Here is a 15606-nt window from a genome sequence, read left to right on the forward strand (position 1 = left end):
AAGGCTTAGGAAGAGCCACACTCAAGGGGCCAAAGAGCCGCATGTGGCTCGCCAGCCACAGTTTGCTGACCACGGTCCTAGGGCAAAGGGAACTAAGGAGAAAATAAACAAATGGGACCACATCTAAATAAAAAGCTTCTGCACAGCAAAAGAAACTATCAACAAAATGAAAAAGGAACCCACTGTATGGAAGAACATATTTGCCAATGATACATCTGATAAGGGGTTAATTTCCAAAATATATAGGGAACTCATACAACTTAACAAAAGGAAGACATACAATCTAATTTAAAAATGGGCAAAAAAATTAGATACTTCTCCAAAGTGGACATACAGATGGCCAAGAGACATATGAAAAAATTCTCCAAAGTCACTATCATCTGAGAGATATAAATCAAAATGACAATGTGGTATCATCTCACACCTGTCAGAATGGCTATCATCAACAAATCAACAAGTGACCTGTGTTGGCAAGGATGTGGAGAAAAGGGAACCCCCATGCACTGCTGGTGGGAATGCACACTGTTGCAGCCTCTGTCGAAAACAGCATGGAGTTTCCTCAAAAAACTAAAAATGGAACTCCTATTTGACCCAGTGATCCCACTTCTAGGAATATATCCTAAGAAATCAGAAACACCAGTCAGAAATAATGTATGCACCCCTGTGTTCATAGCAGCACAATTTACAATAGCTAAGATCTGGAAACAGCCCAAGTGCCCATCCACAGATGAGTGAATAAAAAAGCTGTAGTGCATTTACACAATGGAATACTATGCATCTGTGAAAAAAGAAAGAACTCTTACCATTTGCAATAGCATGGATGAACCTGTTAAATGAAATAAGCCAGTCAGAGAAAGGATCTCACTCATTTGTGGAATCTAATGAACAAAATAAACTGATGAACAAAATAGATCCAGAGACTTAGAAGCATTGAACAGACTGGAACCTCAGAGGGAATGCAGGGGAGGGTTGAGTGAGTGGGAAGAGATTAACCAAAGAACTTGTATGCATATATGCATGACCCATAGACACAGACAATAGAGTGGTAAAGGCCTGAGGCAGGGGGCAGGAGCAGACTAGAATAAGTCAATGGGGGGGAAATAGGGACATATGTAACACTTTCAACAATAAAGATTTTTTTTAAAAATCCTTGAAAAGATCACACTGTTTGCAAGTAATTTAACTGTGTTCCAGAATAAAGCCCAAGACTATTTATAGAAATACAAAATATCCATCATCCAATAAGATAAAATTCACATAGGACATCCGATTGAAAACTACCAGGCATTCAAAAGAAGAAGGAAAGAAATAATAAGGAAAAAAATAAATCAAAACCAATTCAGAAATAATACAATTATAGGATTAGTGGACAAAGACTTTCAAACATTATTTAACTGTTTCCAAATGTTTAAGAAGCTAGAGGAAAGATTGAACATGTTAAGTAAGACATGAAAGACATTAAAAATTCCCAAATAGAACTTCTAGAAATGAAAAACTCAATGCTTGAGATGATGTACTAGTAAAAGTCCATGTAGGCAATTGAGACTTGTATGGCAGCTCTGTGATAACAAGGTTCCTTAGGTCTTGTTGCTCTATCATTCTCAACATATAATTTCCAATTTATGGTGCAAAATGGCTGCTCTAGCTCCAGCCATCATATCTTTATTCCAACCAGAAGGATTGGAGACTAGGTGAAAACAGTATGTCCCTCCATTTAAAGACACTTAGAAATCACATGATATCACTTTCCCTCATATTCCACTGGCCAGAATTTAGTTTCAGGGTCATACTTATCTGAAATTGAGAACAAGAATTGTAGTTTTTATTCGGTGTGGCTAGGTGCCCAGCTAAAATGTCAGAGTTATCACTTAGTAAAGGATTGAAGAATTAAAATAGGGGAACAAGTAGCCATCACTTTTCAAGTTGAAACTCATATCAATGCAGGAGAGGTTCTGATCCAATTTGAATAACATTATGACTTCCAGCTTAAAAATAATGAGACTGGCCAGCGGTTAGCTCCACCCTGGCTGGGTTGCCATGGCAAAGAATGACTTCTTGCAGCACTACACAGTCTCTGATCCTTGGGCCCACCCCAAGGGCTACACTGAGTGAAAAATGACCAACCACACAGTCCATCTCAAAGAGGGACCCAGAGGATGTCAAAAAGGTGGTGGTCTGGAAGTAGTACAGTGACTTCTGCAAGCTGCACAGAGACCTGGCCTACACACTGAAACCACCACCTGGAGGAGTTCCCCCAGTCCCCAGGTGTTTGGCAGATTCGAAGCCTCTGATTGAGGAGCTGTGAAAGTGGGAAGAGAACTTGCTTCACTTCACCATGCATATCTCTGCACTCAACAACAGCCCTCAACTCAAGGAGTTCTTCTGAAGTGGGGATGTGACATGGCCCTCCAAGGTATCCAGAGATCTACACATTCTGCCACCCCCCTCTGATCCCCACTCTGCCCCTTGAGGAGCCCCAGATGCCACCTGATGCTTACTGGTTTGTCCACACTCTCTGCAAAGAAAAGGGGCCTTGATAAGTTGGAGGTGTCAGCAGACCCCCTGCCATCCAATCCTTCTCAGGAGACCCTTGATCTTTTCTTTAACTGTGGGAGCACCAAGGAAGTGTCTAGTTCCCCTGCCTCACTGAGAAGAGCTTGCCGTCTTTGACCCTTTCTCCAAGGAAGGGGTTAAAGGCCCCAATCCTATCTACATAGGTGACCTGGCAACAATGGAGGCAGAGTCTGAGAGTCTGGACCAGGAACCCTGGGAGCCAGGAGGGGGAAGATGATGAAGAAGGAGAGCCAAGCCTGCCTATCTGAGCCAAGCCACAGTGCTCATCACTCAGGCCCTGCAGGACCAGAATGTAGGTGACTACCCTGCAGCTCTGCAGGGTAACCAGGAGGTGTGTACATCCTGCTACGGGGAGTTCCTGGTAACCAATCATCTGCTCACTGAGAAGGTATAAAGAAAGCAGCCAAGTACCTAAAGTGGGCAGAGGAAATCCTGCACATGCACCTTATCCAAAGTCCCACTCTGGGAGCGAGTGGACACTTCCCCAGGACATGAGCTCCAGCACTATCAGCCACCTATTCCACCTATTTCTTTCCCTGGGACCTGGCCCTATCTCTAGGTCTTGTAATTCTGTATGTAAATGGACTAAGAATGAGAAAAATAATGACTTCTCAGTTCCCTGACCACTCCTGTGGAATCAGGGACTCAGACTTCTGTCCCTGCCTGTCTCTATCTTGATGTGTGAGTAATAGGTCTGGTCACTAAATTCTCTGTTTTTCCATCTAGAACAGGGGTCTGCAAACTGTGGCCTGCAGGCAAATCTGGCCCACTACCTTTAATTGTAAGGTCCATGAGCTGGAATGGTTTTACCATTTTTTAATAGTTGAAAAAAATCAAAAGAATGATGTTCTGTGGCAGGTGAAAATGATATGAAACTTAAGTATCTAAAAATAAAATGTTATTGGAACACACACAAAAATAATGAGACTGCACCTCAGTGTTTTTGATTATCAAAAATTAAAAATCTGTTTAATTTGTTTTGGTGTTGTTTGACTTTCATCCCCCATACCTCCATATACTTTTTTTTGCTCTTTTTTAATTGTTTTATTGCTTAAAGTATTACAAAGAGTATTATATATGTCTCCTTTTTTTTCTCCCCTTGACCTTCCCCTAGCCTCCCATACCCCCCCCAGTGTCTTGTGTCCATTGGTTATGCTTACATGCGTGCATACAAGTCCTTAGGTTGATCTCTTACCTACCCCCGCAACCCTCCCCGGCCTTCCCGCTGTAGTTTGACAGTCTGTTCAATGTTGCTCTGCCTCTGTATCCTCCATATACTTTTGAGTTTATCTCAACCTGCCAGAGTTGCCCCATTTCCCCAATCAATGACACCAAGCTAGAGTTGGAGTTTAACATTTTGTTTAACTTATGCCTATGTTTATCCTGGCCAAAAAACCAGGGTCATTCAATGTGTTTATATCCTAGTCCTGAAACAGCTAACTTTCTTTCCTAATAAAGTTACAACACCTGCAGCTGAAACCAACTTTTATGAGGACATCCATATCACATGCTCTGGAATCCTAATCCTTTCTCCATGGTGGAGAAAAAGAATTGGCACATGGTAGATACAATCTTTTCTGCAGACAATGTAACTCCTACCCATATTTTCTTTTGATTGGCCATACAACAGTTCCTAAATCTCAAATACTTTGTTTATTACACTTGTTGATCAATTTAAACAGTATTTCTAGGGGTAAGGTTGCTCTCATAATGCCAAAGTGGATGCCACAATTTCCAAAAGATTGTAGGTGGACACACAATTGATTTGTTTTCGTCAGACAAGAAAGTATTGTTGAAAAATGGCATTTTGTTTTTCAAGGTACCAACCAACTGTATGGCTGGCTCACTGAATATTCCTACAGAGCATTTGCACTATCTCTGTATACTGTCTTGAGCAAATCAGACCAAAAAATCTGCAGGAATTCAGGGCTAAGCATTTTCCAGTTGCTAATGGCTTTGGTTGCTTTAACAAACTTTGCTCAGACACTGCAGTATTACATGTCTGCTTCCCCCCCTTCCCCGCCATATAAGCTCTCTCCTCCTGTAATCACACTATTCTCTAATATTAGTATCACCACCATCAGTATTCTTTACATCAAATAATAGTGATTTTTAAAGTATACCATTTATAGGGGTTTTGTAGGGATAGGGGCAGGCTATAAGGGATCGATGGGAGAAAAAGGGAGACATAAGTAATACTTTCAACAATAAAGATTTTTTGAAAAACATTCATAGGGGTTTTGTACAGCAAACTAACAACCCAGATAATTGCTTTGGTGGAAGAGGTTGGGATGCAACTTACAATGCTGATTTGGACAGATTGTGACCTCAGGCAAAGACTCTTTCCCTTTGGGTTGTGCTAATATGAATCTGTCCATAAAAGCTATGATTGAGTAGATTCAGTAAACACAGTCACTTACTACTGTGTCCTGCCTAATTTGACTTCGCATTAGGCATTCAGTAGACCCAGAGTATATGCCATCTGGGCCACTTGGGAAAGAGCAGATGATTTGGACTTGACAAAATTTTCCAGGTACCATTTTGTTTTCAGTAAGATCTTGCTCTTTGGATACAATGGAGGGTAGGGGTGAAGCCTTGATGTAAAGGGAAGATAACTCATGGGCTTGGGTTGGTGTTCTCACCCAATTTGAAATGGATATGAAGAGGTTAAGTTGTTTTCCAGGTGAAGGCAAGAAGTAAACCTTTGTTAGGTGTGGAGACTTGTTTGAGTCTTCATGCTTTATGAGCTCTGAAAACTAGAACTTTGTTCCATTTATTTTAACTAACCCCTCACTGACCATGACTATCAAAAGATCAGAGTGAACACATGAACCATCAATGACTGTAAATTGCAAACTTGCTACCTGAGTGCCTGTCTTTCTGACCACTCTTTTAATTATTTTGAAAACATAACATCCTTTGAACTGATTGGCTCCAGATCTATAAAGTGTTTGGACCCAAATCATTATTTACCCCAAATGAGGCAAATCAAAGAGTTTTTGTGTGGTTTTTAAGAAAAAATTTCTTGGGAATTTCACCCAGTAATATTCGAAAGGACAATTCAGCTTTATGTCTTTGTATCTTTCTTTTTAGTGGATTAAACCTAAAGCACAAGAGCTACTTGTCCTCTACTAGTCAAGCAGGGCAATAGAGCAGTATTAGCAAATCAATAAATATAACACTAAACCTACTGAATATGTTACAATTCTTTCTGGTTCTGCATTTTGGACTTCTTCATCTCACTCACATTTCTCAAGTGCAGCTCTCCTTCAGATGTTGTCTTGTATAACCCAAACATCTTTTCAAAGAGAAAATTAGTATCTAACAATCTTCCTTGCCCAGCTATCTCTATTAAAGAGGCTCTATCAGCCCTGGTTGGGTATCTCAGTGGGTTAGAATGCTGTCCCGATACACCAAGGTCACAGGTTCGATCCCCAGTCAGGGCACATACAAGAATCAACCAATGAATGCATAAATAAGTGGAACAATATCTTTCTCTTTCTCTCTCTCTCTCTCCCTCCCTCTCCTTTCTCATCAATAACATTTTTAAAACATATTGTTTAAAAAGAAATAATAAAGAAGCTCTATCTTCCTCGCAAGGCCTCTTTTTCTTGGAAACCTGTGTCTAATACGTTCTTGTTACTTTGTATGATATTGTCGTTGTAGATTTTAATGTGTTTTTTAAAGGACTCCAGCTATAAAGCACTGTGTTCTGCTGTTCCCTGTAATCAGAATGTCAGATTCCAGAGTGGTCAGCTGTAGATATTGATGAGAATAAAATGATAATATTTGAGATTTGCTTTCCTCTCAGAATTTTAGAGGACCTATGGCCAAACAAGGATGTTCATTTTAAGGTACTGATACCCCAGGGCTAACATTACCTTTGAGAAAACAAGTACATAGCAAGTATTTTCCAAACACCTATTAAGTGTACAACACTGAGCTAGGTACCAAAGCATAAGACTTTGGCAACTGTCTCTATCTGATAGCCACACCTGTAGCTTTTAAGTCAGCTCTCCCTGTCACCAGAGGTGTAGAAGAATCTCAGAAGTGAAGGGCATTAATAAAATTTTCTACTGGATTATTAATATAAGATGAGCATGTCATGGTCCCCATCTTGGATGATATTCTATTTTCAGCTTAGGGAAGGGAAAATGCACTGCAAAATCTAAGAATAAACTGTCCACCTTATGAACCATCAAATGTTGGAAAGAACCTTTAGTTATAACCTAGTACAACTGTGTTTTCTAACAGTCAACCCTCAAGCCCTGATATACAGCAGAGTGCTACAAAGGCTGCCTCTCTGCTCTTCTTGCCTCCACCCCTTTTAACCAGTGTTACTGATTTGACTATATAAGATTTTGTTTATGTAACAAAGGTTCCATAGTTTTCAAACATTTTCAATCCATAAATCTAGTCCTATCCTATCATGTTACAGATGAGGAAGCAGGGCCCCCGAAAAGGAAGGGAACTTGGTTGAGGCTCCACAGACAATTAGAAGTTGCAAACCCCCAGTTTTCTGATTCTAGTGACCCACTTTTCCATACTTCCAATCAAACTATCAGCAGACACTTCTAAAATGCCACAGTGGCCTGCTGTCTTTGGAAGAGCCACTTGTCTTCGGAGCAGAAGGAAGTTGCTTTGGGGTATCCTGAGTTACTGCAGGGGTCCAGAGAAAGGAAAGATCAATGGGGGATACTGTTCAGCCTTGCATTTTGCTACCCACAAATGGGTCCTCATCCTTCAACAAGGGGATAAGAATACCTAGCTGGTATACTTGTAAGGATTAATTGAGATCATGTGTGTAAAGTATCTGGAAAATAGTAGGTGCTAATTAAAGGGTAGATCTTAATAAAGTGGTATATTTTAATGACGTGACTCCCAATTATTATATAGGCAAAGAAAATGAGAATTTGTGAATCAGAATCCAGGTCCAGGGTGAATTGACCTGGTTTACCAGATTAATGCCAATTTCATATATCATATGGTGGAGCCAAGGCACAGCCTTCACTTCCCAGGCAGCCTGGCAATGTTTTGCAATATGCCCCACTGTACCAGAACAGGGGGTTTGGTACTAGATTTCTTTTATGTACAGGGCTGGAAAAAAAACTGTTCTTTGCTTTGCCTTTCATAATCTGACTGGCATAGTTGGAGGAAAAAATTGTCAAAAGAGATGGTTGTTTTTCTTGGATAAATTCAACTCTCAAAAAAACACATGAAATTTCTTTACCTGGAATTAGCATTCTCATACATTACCACAAAGACACCTAAATAGGAAGAACCCTCTGTTTTGTAGAAATAGTCTGGAACGCATTACTGATGGTGTTGCCTGGTTTCATGAAACATTTGCTTTATATTTAGTGTCTGTGACTTTGGCTGGGTAATTTTCCAAGGCAAAGGTTACATTTTGGGTTTGAATTTCAAAGCTCCACTCATTTGCATCCTCATCCCAACCTCAGTCCCACACAGTTGATTTCCTTCTAAAGGCATATATTGTTTCCTTTGGATTTCTGACTTAGATACTTCCATTCCAGTGTTCCAACTCTGCTAATTCCCCTTGGCTTAAAGCTCTTTTCCCAATTGCTTTATCTCGTCTGAGCAATTGTCCTGACTTACTAGGTTAAGCAATTTACCTCAGATTTCCCAGCTAGAAAGTACCAAGAGCCAGAGGTAGAACATAAGCTATCTACGACCTTAGAATTTGGGAGCTTAACCCCTATGATCTACTGCTCAGGAATTTCAAAAACAAGAAGGATCACCTCATGCTAGTGGGATCATGAATGATTTTGCAGAGAAGATAGCAATTGGCTTTGAGGGATGGGTAGGATTTTGACAGAAATGAAAACAGTAGAATAATATGAGTGTGCCATATATAGAAAAAAGGACAGGGTAAAATGAGGGCCAGGGTACTTAGTTTATCTTGAATAAGGGATCATTTGAAGGGGTAATAGAAAATGACTCCTTTTACAGAGTTGGCATCATGTTATGGAAAACCATTTTTGACAATGAATTTATACTTAGTTCAGTAAGCAGCTGAAGGTTCTTGCTTTCTTCCTTTTTCCTCTTTTCTTTCTTTCCTTCCTTCCTCCCTACCTTCCTTCCTTCCATTCTTCCTTTACAATTTTCTTCCTTGCCTCCTAAATAATACGTGCTTTGTAGAATAAAAATTAATGTCTAAAAATAATACCATCTGAAAGCCCCTCAAAAGAGATGATTCATGAACATTTTCCAAACTTTTCTGCAATGCAAATATATACATATAAATAATTCCAAATTGTGGAAGGCAGAATTCTAAGACTCCTTTTCCCTGCCTATATGTCCTATATAATCTTCTTCCCTTGAGTTTTGCAGACCTGTAAATATGATGTTCTGTCACTCTTGATTAAGTTATGTAATATGGTAAAGGTGATGAGATACTTAAGTTACATTATATAAGAATTTCCAACTGTTTTTTTATTGTTGACACTATTACAGATGCTCCCCACTTTCTCTCCCTTTGCCCACCTCTACCCAGCCCTCGTCCCTCTTTCCTCTGGCCATCATTACACTGTTGTCTGTGTCTATGGGTTATGCATATATGTTCTTTGGCTGATCCTTCACCTTCTTTCATCCAGTCTCCCCCTTCTCCCTCCCATCTGACAGCTGTCAGTCTGTCCATTGTATCTATGCCTCTGTTTCTATTTTGCTCATCAATTTATGTTGTTCATTAGATTTCACATATAAGTGAGATCATATGGTATTTGTCTTAAGAATCTTTGTCTTGTGAGAGGACCATGTAGCTAGGGTCTGAGAGCAGTCTCTGGAAGCTGACTAGCAGTCAGCTAGCAAGATATCAGGGACCTCCATCCTAAAATGATAAGGAACTGAATTATTGGTAGTGAGCTTGGGTCACAGCCTTGTTTGATACTGAGATTTCAATCCAGTGAATGCATTAACTATATATTCTTACTTTCGATATTCTTGATGTTTTGATATTTGGGGTTTGCAGTCTGGGAAAAAGACTCCCTTTCTCAGGGCTAGTCAGTCCTTAGAGAGAGCAAATAACTTGCTCAGAAGGGTGCCTTTCATATGCAAACCAACCAACCCAGACCCCATATCTGAACCACCCTATCTATCTGAATCTTACACTCCAGGAGGCAATATTCCTCTGCCTTGATCATCCCAGGCTCAGGTACCAGACAACTAGTGACAGCTCCTATAACCCAGAGCCTTCTGAAATTGTTTAAACTGGTCAGTTCTAAACCTGCTTATTCTGCTTTGCCTTGCCTTTCCCATGGTAACTACAATAAAGATTCTTGCCCATGTTTTCCTCCTCACTTCTTCTGCCTCTTGACAGATCCTGTTGCTTTCCCATGTTGCATGCTGTGCCCCTCCTCTTGGATCCTGTAGTAACAAATTATCTTTTCAATGATTGTCATCCTCTATTTGTTGACTTCACCATACCTGATTGATCATAAAACCTACATCTTAAAACAGTGAGAGACCCTTAGCAGCAGTTAAATCATGCTTGGACTCCTAAAAATTATGACAATAAATTAGTGTTGTTTTAAGCTAAGTTTAAACAGCTAACTTTGAAAATTTGCTATATAGCAAAAGAAAAATAATACACATGTAAAATTTACAATTAAACATACCATATATTCTTCTCTACCCTACATTTTTCATTTAACACAGCATACATATTCATGTATATTTAGATATATAGATATAAATAAAATGGATAGAAGTATAAATATAGATTATATAGATGCTTTACAGATAGAGAAACAGCTAGAAAGATAGAGAGATAGAGATAGATATAGAGATGATAGAGACAGAAAGAGAGAGAGAGAGAGAGAGAGAGAGAGAGAGAGCTGAATCATTGAAAGATCTTGAACAGGAGAATAAAACACTTAACGCTGAGAATTTAAACAGTAGTAAAATATGGTACAGTTGAGAGAAACAAAAGGTGGGGGAAACCTGGCAGGAGAATATAGTGGTTTTCTGGACTGGTGGTTCTGAACCTTGGAATTACCTGGAACAATTTTTAAAATACTGATACCTGAGATTCACCAACCCCACAGACTGTGATTTAATTATCTGGGGTACAACCTGGGTATCTAGTGTTTTAAAAGCTCCCAGAGGAATCCAAGATGGCTGCCAATGGGACTGCAGGCTGCTAGATAGTGTGAGAGTGAGAGAATGAAAGGAGAGTGCATGGACACGCGGGGAGTGTCTGTATTTGTGCGTGAGGGTCAGCTATACTCCAAGGGACTGTTGGGGACTGGCTGACCGGCTCCCCTGACCAGGCAGCCTCTACTGTGGCTGAAATCTCTCCCAGAGCACTCAGCTCTGCCACAGAGTCCACACCATCTTGAAGGGGGGACGGCTGTGATTAGAGACTGGCTGTGATCAGAACCCCAGCCTTACCTTCAACTGGGAAGATCTCAGATACCTCCCAGGACCTTACAACCACAACGCCTAGGGACCAGTTACCTCAGCTGCGAATCCAGGAATGCCAGAACTCCAACCTCCCTGATCATGGATGCCTGGGAGGTCTGCTCAGGGAAAGACAAAGGGCGGAATTCGCGGACAGGCCCTGCGCCTTCTCACAGAGCAGAAGGAACAGCTGAATCAAAGAGCACCCACCCGGAACTAGCGAATTAAACACAGCTGTCATTGCCTAAAGAAAGGTGAGATTTGGGATGCAAACTGGAGGGAGAAACATGCGCAGTGGGAACTAGAGCCTCAGAGAAACACTGCCCCCCACAAAATTCGTGGCTGTTTGGGTTAGTATAGCCCTCAAATGTGGAAGGGGGTCCACAGGGCTGCTGGCAGAAGGGGATTCTAGATATTAACCCACAGCTGGACTGGACCCACAAAGGCAGCCTGAAGTTCTGTGCTGGCTGTGCAGAGTCATGCACAGAGTTGTGCACAGACTTGTGTGCAGAGCCAGAGTAGAGAGACCTTTTAGCCCCAGATATTAAGACAGAAACGCTGCCACCCAGGGGCTGTAGCAGAAATTGTCTCTTGTGTGTAAATACAACTAAAGGCACACTGAGACCAAAGAGAGTAGAGAGATCCCTCCTGCTTGAAAATAGGGTTGTGGCTTAGGACACGGAGGAGTGGTACATCGAAGGGAACTTCAATACTGTGCTGACTACCTGCAAGGAAACAGATGTGCCAAGCAGAACAGTGGAGGAAGTGAACGATCTTCACTACACATTTTTATTTTTTTATTTTTTACTTAAGAAACTAATTTTTTTCTCTCACTTGATTTTACCTTGTTTTTTATTATATTTTTATTTTTAACTATTAGTATTAATACTATTATTTTACCCTTCTTAAAAGTTTTATTTTGTTATTTTTTCTTTATTTTATTTTATTTTATTTTATTTGGGAATTAGTGTTATACATTCTATTTTGATTTTCCCTTTAGGATTATTTTACTCTATCTCAATTTTTCCTTTATGCCAACACTCTCTTCATCACTTTCCCCCTTTTTTGTCCTGTTTCTCCTACCCTGTTTCTGCTTTAGTTTTTCTCTACCCTTTCTTTTTACTCCCTGTTAAAAATTGATCTTACTCATATATCTAATTTACTCTCACCTGCTCCAAACACATACACACTTATCTCTTCTCTTTCTTCACTATCAAAATTCTTTTTTTTTACTTTTTTATTTCTTTCTGTCTTGTTGATCTTTGATTATTGGTTAGATTTTTTTGTTTGTTTGTTTGTTTGTTTATGTTGCTTCTTTTTTTCTCTCCTCACTTGTTCTCTTCTTCCACAAATAACTGAACTAATTCTAATTACCAACTCAGGCCTATCTACTCTCTATCCTCCTTTTCCAATAGTAAGCAAATAGATAGATAGATTAAAGAAGGAGGAAAATTATTTATATATACATATATAAATTTTATTTTATATTTATTTTTAATATATATATTTTCTTTTTTGTATTTAGTTTTTTACTTTTCTTTTTATACAACCATTCTCTTTCTACCTCCTCTATACAGAATTGTGGCTATTTCCCTATTCATCAATTCCTTGACCTTACCTCCTGGAAATATGCCTCCTGAGATTCATCTGAGTGTTTGTTGTTTGGAGGTTTGTTGTTTGCATTTTTTGGATTAGTTGTTCTTTGTAGTTTGAATTCATCTCTGGGTGTTTGTTGTTTGCATTTTTTGGATTAGTTGTTGCTTTATGTTTGAATTCATCTCTGGGTGTTTGTTGTTTGCATTTTTTGGATTAGTTGTTCTTTGTAGTTTGAATTCATCTCTGGGTGTTTGTTGTTTGCATTTTTTGGATTAGTTGTTCTTTGTAGTTTGAATTCATCTCTGGGTGTTTGTTGTTTGCATTTTTTGGATTAGTTGTTGCTTTATTGGAGTTTTCTCCCCATATACATATTTTCCCCATTATTTTTTCTTCTCTTTCTTTTCTCTCTTACATTTTTTCCTTTTCTCAATATCATTTGTGCACTCTTCTCTTTCCCTAAATCTCTTTTCTCTGGTGATCACCTTTATTTGGGGTTATTAGTATCATGAATACATTTGTGTTTGGTGCCTTATGTGTTGTGTCTTGTTGTGTTGTATTTTGTGCCTTTAAGGCAACACAGGAGAGAGAGAGCTACATAACCAGAAAGCCTGAGAGGAGCAATCATGGGGAGACAAACAGCACAGATACAAAAGAATGAAGGAATCACCAGAAAAGAAAGTAAATGAAATGGAGGCAAGCAATATGACAGAGAAAAAATTCATAGCAATAGTCATAAGGTTGCTAAAAAGGATGGAAGACAAATTCAATAATATGTGTAAGAACCAAGAGGAGATGAAGAAGAACCAAGAAGAAATGAAAAATGGAATCGCTGTAATAAAGAACGCAGTAGAAAGCATCAAAAGTAGACTAGAAGAAGCAGAGGACCACATCAGTGAGCTAGAAGACATGGTAGGAAAAAATACCCAAGCAGAGCAGCATCTAGAAAAAAAAATTAAAAAATAAAGAGAGCTTTGGTACAACATGAAACGAAACAAAATCCACATAATAGGGGTGCCAGAAGGAGAGGAAACTGAGCAAGGAATAGAAAACCTGTTTGAAGAAATAATGACAGAAAACTTCCCTGATATTGGGAAGGAAAAACTCACACAAATCCAAGAAGCTCACAGAGTCCCAAATGAAATGAACCCCAAAAGATCGACACCAAGACACATTATAATTAAATTGGCAAACACCAACGACAAAGTAAGAATCTTAAAGGCTGCCAGAGAGAGACAGAAAGTTACCTACAAAGGACATCCCATCAGACTATTGACTAATGTCTCAACAGAAACATATCAGGCAATAAGGGAATAGAATGAAATATACAAAGTCATGCAAAGCAAGGGTCTGAATCCAAGAATACTGTACCCAGCAAGATTATCAATAAAAATTGAGGGTGAAAGCAGGAGCTTCACAGCCAAAAAAGACTAAGGGAGTTTATTACCGCCAAACCAGCAATGCAATAAATGCTAAAGAGTCTGCTATAAAAAGAAGAAATAGGAAGGGAAGAAGGAACACAGGCAAAAGGAATAAAAATGGCAACAAACAAGTACCTATCAATAATAACTTTAAATGCAAATGGATTAAATGACCCAATCAAAAGACATAGGGTAGCTGAGTGGATAACAAAGCATGACCCATATATCTGTTCTCTGCAGGAAACCCACCTTAGAACAAAGGACTCACAAAGACTGATGGTGAAGAGATGGAAAATGGTTCTTCAGGCAAATGGAAATGAAAAAAAGCTGGGGAAGCAATACATATATCTGGCATATTAGACCTCAAAGTAAAGGCCATAACAAGAGATAAGGAAGGTCTCTTCATAATACTAAAGGGAGCAATTCAACAACAAGATATAACTCTGGTAAACATATATGCACCCAATATAGGAGCATCACAATACATTAAAAAAAACTTCTGGAGGATATCAAGGGAGAGATTGACAGGAATAGAATCATAGTAGGGGGCTTTAATATCCTACTAACACCACTGGACAAATCCTCTAAACAAAAAATCAGCAAAGAAACATCAATCCTAAATGACTCACTAGATCAGATGGAATTAATTGACATCTTCAGAACATTTCACCCCAAAGCCACAGAATATATATTCTTCTCAAGTGCACATGGGACATTTTCAAAGATAGACCACATATTGGGGCACAGGCAAAGTCTCTTCAAATTCAAGAAGATAGAAGTCATATCAAGCATCTTCTCAGATCACAATGCCATAAAACTAGAAATCAACAACAATAAAAACAATCAAATATTCAATCACCTGGAGGCTAAATAGCATGCTTTTAAACAATGATTGGGTTACCGAAGAGATCAAAGAAGAAATAAAAAGCATCATAGCAACAAATGATAATGAAAACACAACAATCCAAAACCTATGGGACACAGCAAAAGCAGTCTTGAGAGGGAAGTTCATAGCTCTGCAGGCCTATCTCAAAAAACAAGAAAAGATGGTAATAAATTATCTAATCCTTCAACTCAAAGAGTTAGAAAGAGAACAACAAGAAAAGCCCAGCATAAGAAGGAAGGAAATAATAAAGATCAAAGCAGAGATAAATGACATAGAGACCAAAATAAAACAGGAAGGCACACTTTCAAGCTCTTTGTATGAAGCCAGCATTACCCTAATCCCAAAACCAGATAAAGACGCCACAAAAAAAAAGAGAACTACAGGCCAATATCCCTGATGAACATAGATGCTAAAATACTCAACAAATCTAGCAAATCAAATTCAACATTACATTAGAACAATCATACACCATGACCAAGTGAAATTTATACCAGGGATGCAAGGATGGTACATTATCTGCAAATCAATAAATGTGATACATCACATAAACAAACTGGGAGATAAAAATCACATAATCATATTAATCAATGCTGAAAAAGCACTTGACAAAATCCAACACCCTTTCTTGATAAAAAATCTCAGCAAAGTGGGAATAGAGGGATCATACCTCAACATAATAAAAGCCTTATATGACAAACCTACAGCCAACATCAT

At 39.1% G+C, this 15606-nt stretch overlaps 1 protein-coding gene and 1 pseudogene across 1 annotated transcript in view; both read left to right on the forward strand.

The window, feature by feature from the left end:
- COL4A6 (collagen, type IV, alpha 6) overlaps positions 1-15606 on the forward strand; it is a 383431-nt gene that overhangs the window by 192811 nt on the left and 175014 nt on the right. The gene's annotated exons all lie outside the window — the stretch shown is intronic.
- On the forward strand, positions 2038-3069 carry LOC102264020 (annotated as a pseudogene).

The sequence above is a fragment of the Myotis brandtii genome, unplaced genomic scaffold, assembly GCF_000412655.1.
Source record: "Myotis brandtii unplaced genomic scaffold, ASM41265v1 scaffold199, whole genome shotgun sequence".
Lineage (NCBI taxonomy): Eukaryota > Metazoa > Chordata > Mammalia > Chiroptera > Vespertilionidae > Myotis > Myotis brandtii.